The following is a 17,473-nucleotide window of genomic DNA, read 5'->3' as shown; positions in this document are numbered from 1 at the left end:
TTTAGAAGAAGATAGAAAGTATGTGAATCTTGTCTATCAATGGCAGAAATTGGAAGATATATCTAATGTCATGAAGCGAAATTTCAAATGATGTCAACTCCAAGGCAAGAAGAGCAAATTAATGGAGAGGCAAAATTGAAATGCCTACATTTAGATTCTAAATCTCTTTTTTCTCAGATTTAATGTAATAGCCAACTAAAACAAGGCAGGGTCCCACAGTATACAGTGTGCAAGAGTCTTGGATTTATTGGCCATGTGTTCATCTGAGCCACCCAAACTATATCCTTGTAGAAGTTTAATGAAATCCCACCTTGGTCATGCGTGGAAATCTACTGTGAATGTAGCAAATTACTAAGCCAAATGTACCAATGCTCAGGGCTCAGCCTCATGACTGTGATTCCATCCATTTGTTTCCTATTGTTTTCTCTGCTTTGGTCCCTAAGCAATTCTAATGTCTAGACTGGGATGGTAGCTTCTTCCTTGACTATAAACCAGCATCCCGCACCCTTTCTTGCCAGGACTTGGCACCTCCCCTTTGCCCCTAGTCATTCTTCCTTCACTAATTTTCTCCTCTTAGTCATTCTCATCTATATACATCATATGTTGTCTTCCATCTTTATATCTCCATCCTATAAACAGGAGTCCTGCACAGCCCATTCCTGACAAAGAGTTGCCCAGTCCCATTGTCTCCTCCTCTTCTACAGGACCTCACTCTTCTCAGTTTTACCCTATTACTCCATCAAGTTCTTTCTTCAAGGTCACCCATGACCTCTACGTTCCTAGAATTTGGGGTAAGTACAGCTTCACCACTCTGATGGTTTGAATGAGGATGATTCCCTTTGGCTCCCATATTTGACAGGTTGTTTCCCGGCTGGTAGAACTGCTTGGGAAGGCGTAGGGGGTGTAGGCTTGTTGGAGGAGCTGTGTGGCTAGGACTGGGCTTTGAGATTTCAAGACTTGAGCATTCCAGTATGCCTTCCTCTCTTTGCCATGTGGTTGTAGATCAAGATAGAAGCCTCAGCCGGTCCTCTGCTCTGCCATTATGGACTCTCGGAAACCATAAACCCCCAATGAACTCTGGATTCTAGGAGTTGCCTTGGTGTCTTGTTACAGTAACAGAAAAGTGACCAAGACAAGGCCAGGGAGTTTGACAACCCTACATCACATTTATTCCAACAAGCTGGAGGGTCCCTCTGAGACTCATTCTCCTCGTCTAAGACAAAATGAAGGCCCTCATTCCAGTAGCACCAGATTTGGGAGAGGTTGTCCATGGATTGATTCACTTCTCCAAAGGTTTTGAGGAGGAGTGGCTCTAGGATGGTTTTGTGAGACTACCTTCTAGTCGGAACCCAGCTTATCATTCAAAGCACAGCACAGACGGCCATGTTGCCAGCTCAGGGCGCTTTCACAGCCGTTTAGGCATGATATAGAGAGGAACGTCTGCCTTGAAACCATTGCTTTCCTGTTATTTTCAGCTCTGCCTCTCTAACATGTTTTCTTCTGGGAGTCACTAGAGAATAGACTGCACTCAGGACACAGTCTAAACTCCAAACAGGCCTGCCCACTCAGTCAGCCTCAGCTCCTGCCATCCCTCCCAAACTTCTCAGACCTCCTGTCAACCAGCCCCATGCTGTTATAGTTTGCGTATTTAAAGGCCCCTCCCAGGCTCATGCTGAATAGCTGGTTCCCAGCCAGCAGCACTATTTTGGGAGATTGTGGAAACTTGAGGGCTTGGGGCCTTGCTAGAGAAAGTAGGTCACTGGAGGCAGGTCCTAAGAGGTCTCCCCCCTCCCCAGCCTCTTTCTATCTTTTTCTTTCTCTACATCCTGTCTACAAAGAGGTGCAAAAGTTCCTCTACTACCAAATGTGCTTGTCATCATGATAGTCTGCCTATGAACATGGAGCTGAGCAATATTGGACGGGACCTCTGTAGCCACCCACATGCCACAGTGAAGACTTCCCCCTTAAGTGGTATTTGGTGGTGATGACTAAGGGGAATGAATAGGCCTTTCCATCTGTGGACCTCTCCGGGAGCTGCTCCTGCTGCGGACACCACTGTCCTCTCACCCTTGGCTAAGCTCTCTCTCACTTCTCAAGTTAGAAGACACTTCCTCAGAGCCCTTTATCCTGCGTAGATTCTTCTGCATCACACTCCATCTCAGACCTGATTTCTCATCCTCACCACATGACAGTGCACACTTGTACATGCATATGTGGAGCTGGGGGCTGGTTTTAGGGCCTCATACATGTATTATACTGAGACTTCTGTTTCCCTATCTAGATTTTATGTTCCATGAGAGCAGGGATTCTACACATCCTCTTGGCTGTGCTCTCCTGTTGCTTGGCATAGTCGGATATCCAAATTGTCTTCTAAGTGGCTAGTAATGAATAAATGCTTAAATTGGCAAAAAGGGACTAGGAGGTAGGGGGACAAGCAAGCCTATGTCACAGAGAGTGGCAGAGTGAGGGCCATGTGAAATGGTCACTTCTGTGACGAGGTCTACAAATCAGAAGTCCTTGGAGCAAAAGACAAAGGTCTGGGTCTGTTGGGTGAAGAGAAGCTTTGAAGCCTTTGGCTTGGACCCACCTCCTCTGTGGCCTGTCTTAGCACTTCTCAGGAGAAGTTATACTCCTTCTCTTCCATGGTAAACAATGCAATTCAGAGTTTGGAAAGATAAGGGCTGTGGAAACTAGTGTGTTTACCTCAATTCCGCCCACTCCCCAGAGAGACCCACCACCACCTTATCCAAACCTCAGCTCTACCTAGCTTGGCTACCAGTGGCATTTCTACTTCCTCTTGCTGAGACTCGGGATGCCCAGGAGTTCTTGTGAACCAAAGTGAGAAGATCAGCTGCTGAGCCCCTGGACTGTGGAGACAAATTCTGGCTCTGCAATGTGCTGTGTGCCAGTCTGGATGCATGGGCTTTTAAAAATCTTTTTGTTTTAACACTGGGAATCATCACTACTAGGGATGCTTCCAAAGAGTAAATTGAGCAACTCAAATAAAGGGTTTGGTTCAATACCTGTGAGTAGTTAGTATTCGATACTAATTCATCATTGCAAGGCCTTTCAAAAACACACTTAATTTCCTTTTAATCACCCCTGCGGGCACAGACATATACACTCTGTCCACAGAGATGTGCTGAGAGCTAGAATCAGTTTTGAAAATCAGATGGTATAGGGAGGACCTCCAAATGTCAGCAGCTGAGTAAATAGGCCTTGGGAAGGAAGAGGCGTGTGGCATGGGCCAGCTTTCTGAGGTGTTGCTGTGACTGGGGGCCCAGCTCCCTGTGCCCTTGTTAGCTGTAGATTAAAGGTCTAGAGAGATCATATCCTACATTGAGTTTGGGCCCATCCACAGTGAACAGAGGAGCATGGAGCTGCTTGTTCTGCCAGAGCCATGGGGACCCAGCAAAGACAGTTCTAGAAGGCTCTGATGCTGACCAGACAAAATCCCCCGTAGTCCCCAGACCCTCACACAGACTTGATTAATTTCTAGCTTCTTCCCTGTCCACATTTAATGGCTTTCTATTGTAACCTAGCATCCTTTCCCTCTGACTGTTCAAGGGATTTTCTTTTGAGTTGCTTCTATACTGTTGACTCACTCACACATTCATTTAGTCAACACATGTTGATGGGACTCTTAGCCATTGTCAGCTTACATCAATGAACCAAAGAAATTCTTATGCCCTCAGAGACTTCCTTCCCAAGGAGGGGAGGCAGACAACCAAACACTAAATACATAGCGCTGTGTGGTGGCAAGGCTAACAGTCAAATGTTAACAGGAAAGCCCTAAGACAGAGAAGACAGTTGCCCTGTTTATGAGTCTGCCTTCCACCTGTCCTCTATTGATGACTTCATTTGTCTGTCCTAAGAAGCTGGTTTCTCTCCTCAGGAGTGAGTATTTTAGTGTTTCCTAGATAAGATACCCTTATGGTCTGGCCACTGGCTGATTGTATTTTCCTTGATTGGGTCAGCCAGGCCCTCCCAGAGGGCCCACTGCAGGTGGCCTGGACAGAGGAGACAACTGTATCTGCCCTCTGTGTCCTCTGTGACATTTTGGAGCACACTGGTTATCTAAAGAAGATACGTGTTTCATTTCATACAGCCAGTCTCTGTTCTCTGGAATCAGGCTGGGTTCTCTATGTCCATTTTTAAACTTTTTTTAATATTAATACTTTCTGGATTTTAGAAACTGTAGGATATAAATAAGAAAAGTAACCATGCCTGTGACTTAAGTCACAGAATGATGACATCATAATGACCTAGCTCAGGTAAAACGGTAGCAATGGCATTGCCAGAGGTTTGTTTGGTTTTGTTTGTAATGGAGAGCAAACCCAAGCTCTTGTGCATGCTCAGCACATGCTTGGTTACTGAACTACACTTGCAGACCTGGAAATGGTTTTTAAAAGGCAAGTTAGAATCCTATTAAATCCACTCTATCTATAGTTAATGCTCATGTTTACTAAATTTGAGAGAGCCGGATTAATCCTCTTCTATGGACTTGGGCTAAAAGTAGAAAGTGAGATGAGGAAATGCTTTAAAATAGTTTTATGTGCTGCTGCGTCGTCTCTGTGGGTAGAAGCATCTTCTGCACAGATCTGATAGCCCGAGGTCAATCCCTAGAACCCACACACGAAAGAGAAGTGACTGTGGGAGCCATCCTCTGCCCTCGCCGTGTGTGCATGGCACATGTGCCCTGTGCTGCCTCCTCTACAGCCACTTTTAGTTGAAAGAAAATTTAAGAACAATTATTCAATGCTTCTAGAAAGTGTGATCTCAGATGAGGTCCCCACCTTGCAGGATGTGTGGCTCTGCAATGACAGGGCTGTCCTTGACACAGCTTTGGTTCCGGTAGCTGTGTTTGAGATGGTCAGCTGTGTTGTGAGTATATTTAGCTTATGCTAAATGCCCCTGGGAAGATGACTATCATCTGTTTTCAGTTTAATTGTGTTTGGGCCATGGGACATTTTTTCCAGATGAATAAATATTAAGCTTTTCCCACTTCCTGAGGAAAACTAGGGTTGAATTAGAAGCATGAATTATCAAACATACTTTAAATCACATGAAAATAAAATGTAACGATTGATGGACTGTTTACAAGAACATTTAAAAATGTATTGCTCTATGAAAGTGCCAGATTTTGGATGAAAAAATTGTATATAAAATCTGACAGACCAGAAATGATCCCTGTTCCCAACAGCGTGAACAGACAGCATGGCTGACCAGGGGTTAGAAATATTGCCTCAGTAATGTTACTTCTACACAGAATCTTCTCATAACGTTTAAAACTGTTTAAAGTTGTGTTTGATCCAGATGTTTGCAGCTTCAGGAGCTCATAACCTTGGAAATTTGCTTAGTCAAATAGAAAAAGGCATCTTAAAAGTATCAAAAAGTATCTTCAGCATTATTACTATCATAAAAGAGTTTACTCCATGCTGATGAAGAAGTAAATTTAACCAGCAACATTTATTTGTTTCTTCATAAACCCTAAACTTCCCACTAGAACTCTTAAAGGAAAAGTTGAAGCCAACTGTAAATAGATTTAGGATGATGACATGTTCCTCTGTGTCCACAGCTAGTGGTCTTTCTGTCTGCTCCAAGATCAACCCCCTGCTAACAAATGTTAAAGACCTCAGACTTCCTGTGTTTTTCCTTCTTCTTCCTCCTGCCTTCCAGAGTCATGATATAAATTAGGAAGGCACATAGCAGAATGATTTAAATGTAAATTGTCTCTCCTGGCCCCAGACACATGTGTTTGAAAACTTAGCACCCACAGCTGGCACCGTTTTGGGAGGTCATGAGACCTTTGGGACTGTGGTCCACCAGCATAAGTGGGTTGCGGTGAGTGGGCCTTGAAGGTGGTAACTCTTCTGGGAGTGGCCTGAGATTTCTGCTTCTTGATCAGTCAAGATGTGTACAACTGCATCTCACACTGCCACCACCACAGACAGAGACACCCTGGCCTCCAAGGCCTCCCGTGTCTTCCCTGCCAGCAGACTGCATTCCCTGTTGCTATGGAGCCAAAATGAACTCTTCCTTCATTAAGTTGCCCCTGTTGGGTCATGATGATAGGCAAGGTAGCTAATACAAACGTAGCCTTTTCTTCATGTGTTAAAGAATTAAAATGTATTTCTCCTAGTTCTGGAGGCTTGGAACTGGAAACTCTGATGTCTGGTATAGGCTACTGTCTGCCCTTGAGTGCTGTGGTCTCACTTAGAAGAAGTGGTGGGAGATGGGTGCCTTGAGAGGCTTCTGGTATAGGAGCCTTTGTTCATTTAGGAGGGAGACGCCCCATGACATAATCTTCTCTGTAAGGCTCCACCCCTCCCCACTGTTGAATCAGGGAGGAAATTTCCACATATATTTGGAGGATTGTAAATATAGATATAGCACAGTGTCTCTTTATATATAGAGAGAGAATTATAGGGAGTGTGTGTGTGTGTGCACGTGTGTGTGCACACATGCGTGTGTGTGCCTGTGCATGTGTGTGTGTGTGTGTGTGTGTGTGTATGTGAGTGTGTGCACAGTTGTGGAAGTCATGAAATAGCCCACATGAATTAATTCTCTTTCACCATGTGGGGCCAGAAGTTGATTCAGGTTGTCAAGCTTGGCAACACACACCTGTGCCCACTGTACCACCTTCCTGGCCTCTTTAAATCTATATTTTAATAAAAAACAACCATTTGTAAGGGATGTAATCTATGCCTGTTAGATTGGTTAGACTGTTAGACTGGTAAATTGGTAACAACCCCCAACTTTGCCCACTCTCCCATTAGTACCATAGAAAGGAACACATAAGACAGAAGGTCTCAGTTTACAGAGGTCTGTGTGTGACTATGGTGAGACAGAATGTGTCCGTGTGCAGAACTCAGTGTACTATCATCTGTGTGTAGATCTGAAGCCTGTGCAAAGGCTTAGAGGAAAGAGAATTCTCCCAGCCTGTGCTGCTGCTGGCTTACTGGCCAGCTTGGTCCTTAGCAAGCTATCAGGTCTGATGCTGGGGAAGGCAATAGGGCTCTACAGAAGGTTAACTCACTCACTCTCCTTGCCATTTCTCCCTACCCCCCACTAATTTTAAAGCCTGAAATGGAGCTGACTATACATATTTTAAAATGCATAAAATGTTACGGATTTACTTTGTCCCTTTCCACATCCTAGCAATGAAGAAGTTTTAGAATGTCATTCTTAAGTTATCTGTTTGGATGTCACCAAACTAACTTTGAGTTAAAGGACAGTCTATAAAAACCACCCAGTCATGTTTTTTCTGTTTTAAATTGTGCTTGGAAGGATCGCTTTTCTTTAAGCCAAAGCTTTTCAATGATAGCTATAAAATGTACGGATTGCAAGTGAGAGAGTCCCAGAGTCTGTTGTACACCAGCATTATTAGATGGCTAAAGCTAAACATGAAGTAATATATGTCACATCTGGAGCACATAGAGGTTCAGTCATTGGCCCACTGAAATATGGGCTGCTTTTCCATAGGCAAAGCAATAAACTGGCTCACTGTTTTGCTAAAGCTCCAGTTGTGTTTCAACTGTATTCAGTTCTCTGTCAAAACTCAGAGGAGTCCTTGGTTTGTTGACTGAGATGCATGTGAAAGCAAGTGGTATGTCACCAAATCTTCAAAGACACCGAAATTAGTAGTGATGTTTTTCTAACATGTCAGTTGAGTTACCGTTTCATGTTGAATTATTACAATTGATGTTTTAATTTTTTTTAAAAATCAGGAAGAATAAACAATTGTACAGTCCTTGGGTTTTTATCCCCACTAAAAGTAGTATTGATGCTTATTAATTCAATGATGTCAGTTGGGATGTTTAAAGCAGATCTTCCCAGAGGGCTTTGGCCCTCTTGATAGCTTTGAAATTATATTTATAGAGATCGATTAGGTTGTCTAGACTGGTGGCCCCAGAGGTATTAAAATGCCCTTTCTTTGAAGAGAGGGCTTAAACACCAGACGTGTCCATTAGTGATAGGACCACAGACTTCATCTTCCATATCCATGCTTTCCCATCAGACTTGCTGAGTTAGTCTTCTTTCAGGCTGCTCACTTGGATCATTTCTCTCTATTGCAACTTCTGAATCTAACCAACTTTCTGCCCTTAATTACCTGCTTCCACCATGTCTTATTCACCAGGAGCTCTAGCCCATGGAGTCATCTACCACTCCTTATTGATGATTTAAAAAGTTAATATGTATGTATGTGTGTACTAGTGTGTGGGTATGCAGGTGTGTGTGCATGTATGTACAATGTGCATGTGGAGGCCAGAGGAAAGCCTGGGGTGTCGTGCCTCAGGAGCCATTCACCTACTTGTTGAATGAGTCTTCCAGATGGCCTACAGGCTAGTCCCAGCAAACCCCAGGGATTTGCCTTCTCTGCCTCTCCAGCAGTGGTTTACAAGTGTTGGTCATCATGCCTGGCTTTTTTGTGGATTCTGAGAGTGAAATTGGGGTCCTCATGCTGTGTGACAAGCTCCTTACTGGCTGAATGCTCAGTGTGTCACTTTACAGTTGTGTTTACACATGTGGAGGGCAGCTCTGGCCATGAGGACCCACCTTCCCAGGTATCCTTTCTCTTCAGTGCTTTATCATCTTCCAAGAAGCCAGTGAATGTTAACAAGAAGTCAACCCCAGACTCCCATGTATTGACCTACATCTTTCGTTCTAGAGGAGCTGATTTTGTTGATCTGCAATTCTTTCCCCAAATGCATTAGTGACTCACAAAGCCAAGCCTCCAACGCTCTCCTCGAGCAGGGCGAGGATGCCTCCTTTAAATGTTTCCCGCTGCTCACTTCTGTTATGTTGCATGTTTCTTTCAGATCACCTCAACACTGGACCCCTGGAGCCACCTGAAAGCCACAGCCACAAAGTAAGTGCACATTCAGAATTCTCTTTTTAGCTCCGCATGGGACCCTGGGCTTTGTTGAAGGGCTTTCACAAAAATCGTTTTGTTCAACTATTTTATCAGTGAACAGCAGCAAACAGAGTGGGGTTTTCTGTATAGGAGAGAAACTAAACCATCCCTTTAAGATTGATAGAGTTAATAAATTAAATAGAGCTCAGATTATCTCTAGGGGCACACTGCAGCAACGTCCCCTGACATGTTAAGCTGGGTCATAGGCCAATAGACATTTCAGATGGGTGCCAGGCATAAATTATAGCAGAGCCTGGCACTTAATGGGCACATGTATGTCCAGAGAGTGTATAGATGTGTTAAGTGACTTAGCAGTTTGAGATAGCAGCTCAGTGAGTGGCCTGCCCCGACCCGTACCAAGAGGCCATGTGGGGTTGTGGGACGTGTGCCAAATCTGCATCTGGATCCCTTGTTCTTCCACTTAATGGCCACACATATGTCAGCTCCTCTCTGTGGCTTGGTGTCCTCACTCTTACCATGTGTCTAATATTGCTGCCTTGCTGGCTGATACAATGCCATTTAAAATGCTTGTGAAATTTTTATTTTATTTTGTTGTTTTCTGGTTTTGGGTTTTTAAGCCAAGGTCTCACTCCACAGCTCAGGCTGGCTCCAGACTCATTATGGAGCCCAGGCTGACAATGAACTGACTGCTCTTCTTTTGTCTCTACCAATAGGAGAGACACTAAGCCATCCCTTTAAGACTGATAGAGTTAATAAATGGATGGAGATAAATTAAATAGAGCTCAGATTGAGAGCTGCCATATTACGGGTCTGAGCTACCACGTCCAGAAATTAATGAACATAGTAATGGCTGTATGTCCTATGTGGAGACTGAAGCGCTGGTTTATTTTAGAAGCATTGACACCCCCAGAACAATGACCTCACTGTGCTCAGACCCTGCTTTCCAGCTCTGTTCTGCATGAAAAGTGGGGTTTCTTGGGAAAAGGATTGATTGAGACGAGGGCAGGAAATATACAAGATAAGAGTGTCCAATGGTGCCAGAAACTGAAAAAATGAAAAAGAAAATAACAAAGCAAAGTACCCCCTCCCCCTCACACAGATGTGGGACCCAGTTGCAAGAGCTCCCAATGGCCGGGACAATTTCAGCAACATAATAAAACAGCATTGAGCCATAATCTAAAGTGAACGATATGTACCTGCACTCATATCAATGATTGAGTAGATAAATAATAAATGATGGACCCTCCCCCCCAGTAGAAGAATCCCAGTAAGTGCACAGACAGGAGGCAAAGCATAAGGTACACAGGGTGACTTTCCTCCAAAGAGTACAGAATGGAAAGGGTAAATAAACAATGTCGGAGCCTCACAAATCCTACTCTAGACAGGATGTTTTCTGCTCTGGAGGATTGAGACCAGAGCTTTGTCCCTGCCAAGCAAGCCCTCTCCTGCCTCCCCTCCACCAGGGAATCAAGGTTCACATCACAATGACCCATTATGTTAGTAAGAGGCATCTTTGATCTATAGTGTGTAGGACACTTTACCTTTGATTTTCCTCTCCACATGTTCCCTGACTCTAATTGTGAGGAAAATGTAAGACAAATTCTAATATTTGTCTATTCTAAATGTTTGGCCAGAACTCTCCAAAACCATCAATGTAATTAAAATCAAGTGATGTATGAGAAATTGTCCCAGGAGGATCCTGCACCACCATTATGACTGAATGTCCTATCGGATCCCAGGTTGACTCTGGGATGGAGCCAGTACATGGACAGGACATAAAGCTAAGAAAACATGAGTGAAGTGTGGAGGCTAGTCATCAGTGAGATGTGGTATGCTTTATGGTTTATTGATTGTGACACATAGCCTTATTAATGGAAGACGTGAACATTTGGAAAGCTAAGCTTGCCGTCCACAGTTTTTCTCTGCCCATCTTCATAAGGATCCTATAAATTCTTATAAATGTTGAAGAAGAAAATTTTATGTTTTAAATATAAACCTCTCCCTCAAAACAAAAGCAAACAAACCAGCACTGGTTTAGAGACCTACATTCCAATTTAAAACTATTTTATTTATGTGTATATGTATGTATGGTATATACACACAAGTGCAATTACCCATAGAAGCTAGAAGAAGAGCCCCTAGAGCTGGAGTCGGAGGCAGTTGTAAGACACCCAACGTGGGTGCTGGGAACCCTCTGGTCCTCTGCAAGAGGACTCTTGACCACTAAGCCATCTCTCAGGTCCCAACCTGCTAATTTTAAGTACCCCCAAAAAACCCACTTCGGTGTATAACTCATTTGTGTTTCAAGATTCCTACATAAAGAAGTATATTTGTCAATGAACTTTTAAGTTACAGGGACTATGTACATGTATTTTTATCATCTGTGGGAGGAAGAACAAGCTGAATGTGGTGGTACATGTCTATAATCCCAGTACTCGTGAGGCTGAAGCAGGAGAATCTAGAGTTCTGGATCTGGCTACATAAAGAGTCCCTGATGAAAAACAAAAACACAAACAGCAATAGCAAGTAGGAAAAAAACAAAACAAAACAAAACCTAGGACCAAAATAATTGTCAAAGCCAAAACATAACTATCTGAGTGTAATGAGAACTAGAATTCTGTCACTTCCTTCTGCATCACTGTGGACAAATACTTGATAGAAAAAGTGAAGGGAGGGAATTTGGGCTCATGGCTAGAGAGACTGTGGTCTATCCCAGCAGGGAAACCATGGCAACATGGCTCCATCTGTAGAGGAGTGTTAGGCAAGAGTATTTACCTGCAGACCACCAGGGGAGAAAGCCAGCTGGAACCAGGGACAGGTGTCACCTCCAAAGGCGTGTCCCTATTGTCCTAACCCTGTTTTCTAGGCTTCCCCTCTGAAAGACAGCCTTCAGACAGTGCCACAGTGAGGGCCTAGTATTCAAATGTGAGCCTGTGGGACATTTCAGATCCAAACCATAACAGAAACCTTGTGGTTTTGTTGTCTGTTGCTACATAACAAATCACCACAAACACAGGCTTAAATCTCTTTTCATGTATTGAATCCAGGGGCAGCTAGCCCCACATTTGCTTTCTGTCTCTCAAAGCAAAGTGTTGGCTCCTCTGGTCGTTATTAGCGCTCAAGGTTTTTCTTTTAGCTCATGAAGTTGTCAAATTCAGTTGAGCTTGAAATACTGAGTCTCATTTTCTTCGTGGCTGTCACCTGGGTCCATCCTCATCGAGGAACTACCCATCACTCCATGCTCTGTGTGCCCTTTCATAGCCCTGTCTCCACATGACAGTTTATTGTCTCAAAGCCAGCAGAAGAGACTCTCGTCTTCTAAGTTGGAGTCTTATGTAGCAATCGGGGAAATATCCATCCAGTTGGCATTACCATAGCTGGCTAAAGGCAAATGACAGGCTAAGCCTGCCCTTCATGGGCACAGTTCACACTGGGGATGGCTTGGGGGCGGGTGTGCACACTGTGATATGAGAATGATGTGTAAAGGCCATGCATGAATTGTGGGGTGTTGGGATCTCATGGACGTTGGGATTTCTACCACAGACGAGCAAAGTGATGTAAGGCAGGATGGAAGGGATGTGCTCATTGCTTGCTTTCAAGCAGGTTTCTGCTGGAGGTAAACAAATGCGCTTGTCCCCACCCCAGAGTTGTTAAAGACTAACAATGCCCCTCAAAGTTATCAGATGACAGCTGGGATTATACAAAGATCAAAGAGTCAGAAGAAATATTTAGAGATAGTTTTTAAATTTCTCTGACTAGCCTTTTTTTTAAAATCACATAAATATGCTCTTGACTCCATGGCAACCGTGTTTGTGAATTTTAAGAACTCACCTCATCAAAGTTTAGATAATATAATAGCATTGCCCGTTTTTTCATGGTTATTCATTTTAAGGCAATTTGGGTTTTTTAATACCTTCATGTCACTTTCTGTCTAATAACTAATTGATAGAATGGTATCATTAAAGCTGTATATCTCATGCTTCACATGTATTTGTGTATTTTAAATATATCAGAGACTCATTTTTGCAGACTCGTTATCATGAATTCTGAGTCCTTTTCTCAGAAAATATCACATAAAGAAACGCTGGTATTACCATGTTGTTCCATTAATTACTGCAACCACCATCTACATCTCTGGCATCTTGGTTTTTGGTTTTCTCACTTTGATCTGGTGGCTCTGTATAAAACCAAATCACTGAGAAACCCTGTTGTGTGTTTAGGCATCAGAAGTCACCTGCCAAGCAGCTGCTTGGCTGGAAATAAAGTCAGGATTCTGCCAGCATCTGTGAGTGGGCTTGGAGAGCTGTGCAGTGAGTCTCCAATGAGGTCACTAAGAGCCTATGAGGGGACAAGAACCAGAGTCTTTGCTCTTTAGGACTCAGATCTGCAGCTGCCTTGATGGAGTGGCTGAAGTGGGACAAAGGAGAAACCCACCCTGGAAGTCATTCACTGAAGAGACTTGCAGGAGAACTGGATCCTCATGGTTCCCCTACCTCCTTCTCTCCTTTCCAATTCTCCTCCCCATTTCCCCCACTCACTCCAGTAAGCCTTGGGCTGTAGGTATCGGGTTCTCCTATGCCAAGGGCTTTAAAGGCTCCTTTTCATAGCAACAGAGCCTAATAGACTGTGGCTGTTGGTGAAATAACTCATTTATCACCGAAAGGTCAGAGCTTCCTCCCTTCCTCCCTTCCTGCTTTGGGGTTGTTTTCTTTGTAGGAACTAAATAAAGGTGTCTCTTAAAAACATATAGACAATAAGTGGAGGTAAATGCAAGTGACCTTTCCTGTCTGAGGCGAGTGCAAGCAGAGGCCCAGAGGTGCATTTATCTCTGGATGGGTCTTTCTTAGGCTGCCTCCATGGAAGGTTCTAGAATTTCTCTCAGCTCTTGACCTATGGTGTCACTCAAACTCTTCCATGTGTTCCTTTCCTGGGTGGGGCTTGGGCTTGCCTAACAGTTCCCTCAGGTTTATTTGACACATGTTAACATATAAATCTGATAATTCTCCTCTTACTGAAGTTCTAGCTGTGTTTAGCTGATGGCTGAAGCCCATGGTCATTAGGTTTTGTGTGGGAAGAGATGAGTTTACTTTGAAATGGGGGTGTTGTGTTAGTAACACCTCTATAATACATCTGCCATCAGGTTTTTGTTTCTGGGATGCACTAATGGCATTTTGCTTGTCAGTAATTAAGTCCTAGTTGGATTTCCTCATTTGGGGGTACCCAAGTAGCAAATGGATCAGGCAGTGCAAGCTTGCACTGTAAAGCAAGACGGACATTCACCAACTCATTTATAATCCCTCTTTATCCAATACGGCCCCAGAGACTCGTGTCTACAGGACAGCTGACATCACCTCCTCCAAATCTGACCTCTCCTTTCCTCGATGTCACCAGTCCTCATCCCTCTGCCGCTTCTTCGTTTATCTGCTGTGTGTGTTTCTTACAGTGGAGTGCAGCACAGCCTTTCCCTGTTGCAGGAGCGCAAGCAGGGCCGGCCAGCAAACACCCACACCCGTCCTTGGGACCACCCCATCTTCCTTTTCTGCCCATCCTGGAGCCCCCATCTGTCTCTCAAGGCATCTCTTCTACATCTCAGCCTCTGGATCTTCTCATTAAGGGGGTTCCAACTGAAAATGAGCCATCCTAAGCCACAGCTAACCGGCACTGAAGGCCTTTCTCGTCCCCCACCCTGGCGTCCACTTTCAGTTGTGCTGCTTACTGACTGTGAATCCTTGCACAAATTGCACCAATGTTTGGACCACAGGGCGCTATGAAATTCACTGAGTCCATGATACCACCTTCTTGGTACACCCAAACACACATGGCACAATTCCGTCAGTAATAAATCGGAGGGAGGTAGCTTGGAGGTTGAGGCCAAGAGCAGGTCTACTGAGCAAGGCAGCAATGGAGGCAGAGGTTGGAGGATGTCACAGAATAGCTCTTTCCACCTTCTAGGAAGCAATGAATGTTGGTCCAGGCGCCTCTTCAGCCATGGGCATCTCTTTCACCACCACCCCCATCCATTCTTGGAAGCAGCTGATGGGGAGCAGTGCACAGCACAGTGGAACATGCCAAAGACGAACGAGATCACAGTGGTTCAGTTTGCAGGTCTGACTGGTTCACGATTCTAGAGCCAGGTAGCATTTCATTCTGTGAAAAAAACCAGGTTTCCAGTGGGATGAGCAGAGGGGGTTAGCTAATGTGGGGGGTGCGGGAGCAGGCGGAAATAAGAAGCAAAGGACAGCTTGGTCCTTCCAGAGTTCCTGTTCTTACTAATCTTATAAGGTAGCAGTAGAGGGGTGTCCTTATCATGCCTGCTCATACAATTGCCCTTTTCTGATTGGATGCTATAGATAACTTTAATCATCTATCATCATGATCATCTTCCTCCTCCTCCTCCTCCTCCTCCTAACACATTTTAGGCTTCAGTTTGTTTACATAATACTTAGCATGTCTGACTCTGTTACGTTCTAGTCTGTGTAGGTTTAGTACATACGCCTAGTCCAAAATTATGGCCTCCTATAAACTCCTGTTTAGTATATGCATCTTATTGCTGTAGCTGAGGATAAAGGCGGCTTCCTCCTTGATCAAAACTATATGTTTCCAAGTCTCTCTTCTCCTGTGGTCTATGTGGTCTTCAAAGCCAGTGTCTGCTCACTCTTTTTGCCTCTAGCCACTGGAAAGAGTACACATTTAGTCAACAATTATCCTTGTTTGAAAGGATAAAATATCCTGGATCTTTCTAAGAACACAGATGACTATAAGAATTATATGAAAACTCAGTATGAGTATATTTTTATTGCATGCAAGTGTGGTGCAAAGGAAGGTGGGCCTGCTGTGGCTTGTGATGCTCCAGTCAATGCTGTTGGGGTCAGTAAAGGTGGAAGAGACTCGGTAAAGTTGCAGCCTCCCTGAAAATGCTGGTCATGTTGCTTGGAAAGAGAAGCGAACTCCCCAACACGAGCGTATAAAATTAGAAGGATGTAAAAGGAAGCCTGCTGCCAAAGGGGAGGGGCTGGCAGATCGGGTGGATCCTTGGCAGCCACCTGGTGTGCGATTTAACACTGCTCTGAGCTTTTGTTCCATGACATTTGTGACTGAGTTTATTCCCATTCCCTTGTCAAAAGCAGCGCTTTCTAAAGGGTGGATGTTTCCTTTCCACTCTTGTTTACACCTTCCCATCCCGCTGTTTACAAGATTGGTCTCTCACACTCTGCCTGGGGCGCTTTCTATTATTGTGCAGTTAAAATTGCCAGAGGAGTCTTTAAGATGCTCTGTTTGGAAAGAAGGGGGAGCTGTACTACCCTGCAGACTCTCAGCATGGTGCAGCATCTCCTTCATGAAAGAGGAGCATAGCTATTATGAACCTGTGACCAGCTGTGAAACTTTGCACATCCGAGTATTTTGAATGCTTGAGTGTATCTGTTGTGTGTCTCATTATAGAGCATCTCACGTGGGCTGGTGCCTAGGGTCGAAGGAGGTGTGACTCCTCCAAGTGGAGCCCTTGGTACCTTCTCCCCAGCTGTGTGTGGGAAGTGAAATTACTGCTTCCTCTCACTACTCGTTCACATCCTTCCCTTCCCTTCCTCCTTCTTCACCCGTTGCCTGGTCCCAGTATCCATGCTCAGAGGATGCTCCGCCTGATAACACAGTCATGGTGGCACCCAGGACCCACTGGAAATGAAATTTTTTTCTTTTGACTTGACTTTTCTGAAACATAGAATCCAGAAAGGGGAGAGAGTTTGAGAAGCACTTGCTTTGACTGATTTGCTCTCTTCCTAATTGTGATGGCTTTTTGTACCACGAGGGATGGGCTCCAGCAGATTGAAGGTCAAGTTTGCCCTTGACCTTCTGGAGTTTCTCCTTGGCCTCACCCTCCCAGGAGTCCTTTCCACTTCCTCCCTTGGCAGGTCCCCTCCTGTTGACTGTTTACTGCTGCAGACCTTTATCATGGAGCAGACTCGACTTCACACTTCCTAGTCTTTCCCTGTATGCTAATTTCCCCACCAACCATCTCGGCTGGTAATCCTGCTGTCATAAAACTATCTAACCTAAACTGGGCATTGTAGTACAGTCCTCTCAGCGCTCAGAAGGCTAAGGCAGGAGAACCATGTATCTCAGGCTACTGTGGGCTACAGAGTAAGGCTTGTTTAAGAAAAACAATTTAAGGTCTAATTTAATCCTGTCTAATCCAGCCTGACCTAATGGTACAGAAACATGGGCGGTAAGGGCCAATGACCCTATGCAGTGAGCTCCTCTATGGTCGGTGAGCTCCTCTATGGTCGGTGAGCTCCTCTATGGTCGGTGAGCTCCTCTGCGGTGGAAGAGACATAAAGGCAAAGCACAGCTCACCAGGCCTCAGAAGACTTGGGCTTACAATTCTAGTTCAGCCACTCACTAGCTGATGGCCTGGGACTCAATTCCTTAACCTTTCATCTTGGCAATGAAATTGATGAGTCCATGATTTCCTCCTTAAATGATGCCATGCCTTCACGTGACAGGATTATTATGATGGTCAACTGAAGTAGTTGCAAGCTCTTTGGTAATAAGAGAGGTGCCCTGCAAACCTAAGTGCTCGCCGGCTGGAACTCCAGCTCT

The 17,473-nt window shown here is 44.5% G+C and overlaps 1 protein-coding gene across 1 annotated transcript in view; it reads left to right on the top strand.

The window, feature by feature from the left end:
- Positions 1-8,822: 8,822 nt before the first annotated feature.
- The window catches only part of Ncald (neurocalcin delta), a 180,014-nt gene continuing 171,363 nt past the window's right edge, over positions 8,823-17,473 (top strand). The window contains exon 1 of the mRNA XM_036208390.1: positions 8,823-8,872. The gene's annotated coding sequence lies outside the window, so the exon portion shown is untranslated. The remainder of the gene's footprint in view (positions 8,873-17,473) is intronic.

This window comes from Onychomys torridus, chromosome 16, assembly GCF_903995425.1.
Source record: "Onychomys torridus chromosome 16, mOncTor1.1, whole genome shotgun sequence".
Taxonomy (NCBI): Eukaryota; Metazoa; Chordata; class Mammalia; order Rodentia; family Cricetidae; genus Onychomys; species Onychomys torridus.
Note: the sequence above shows the minus strand (reverse complement) of the source record. Positions and strands in the feature narration are given on the sequence as shown.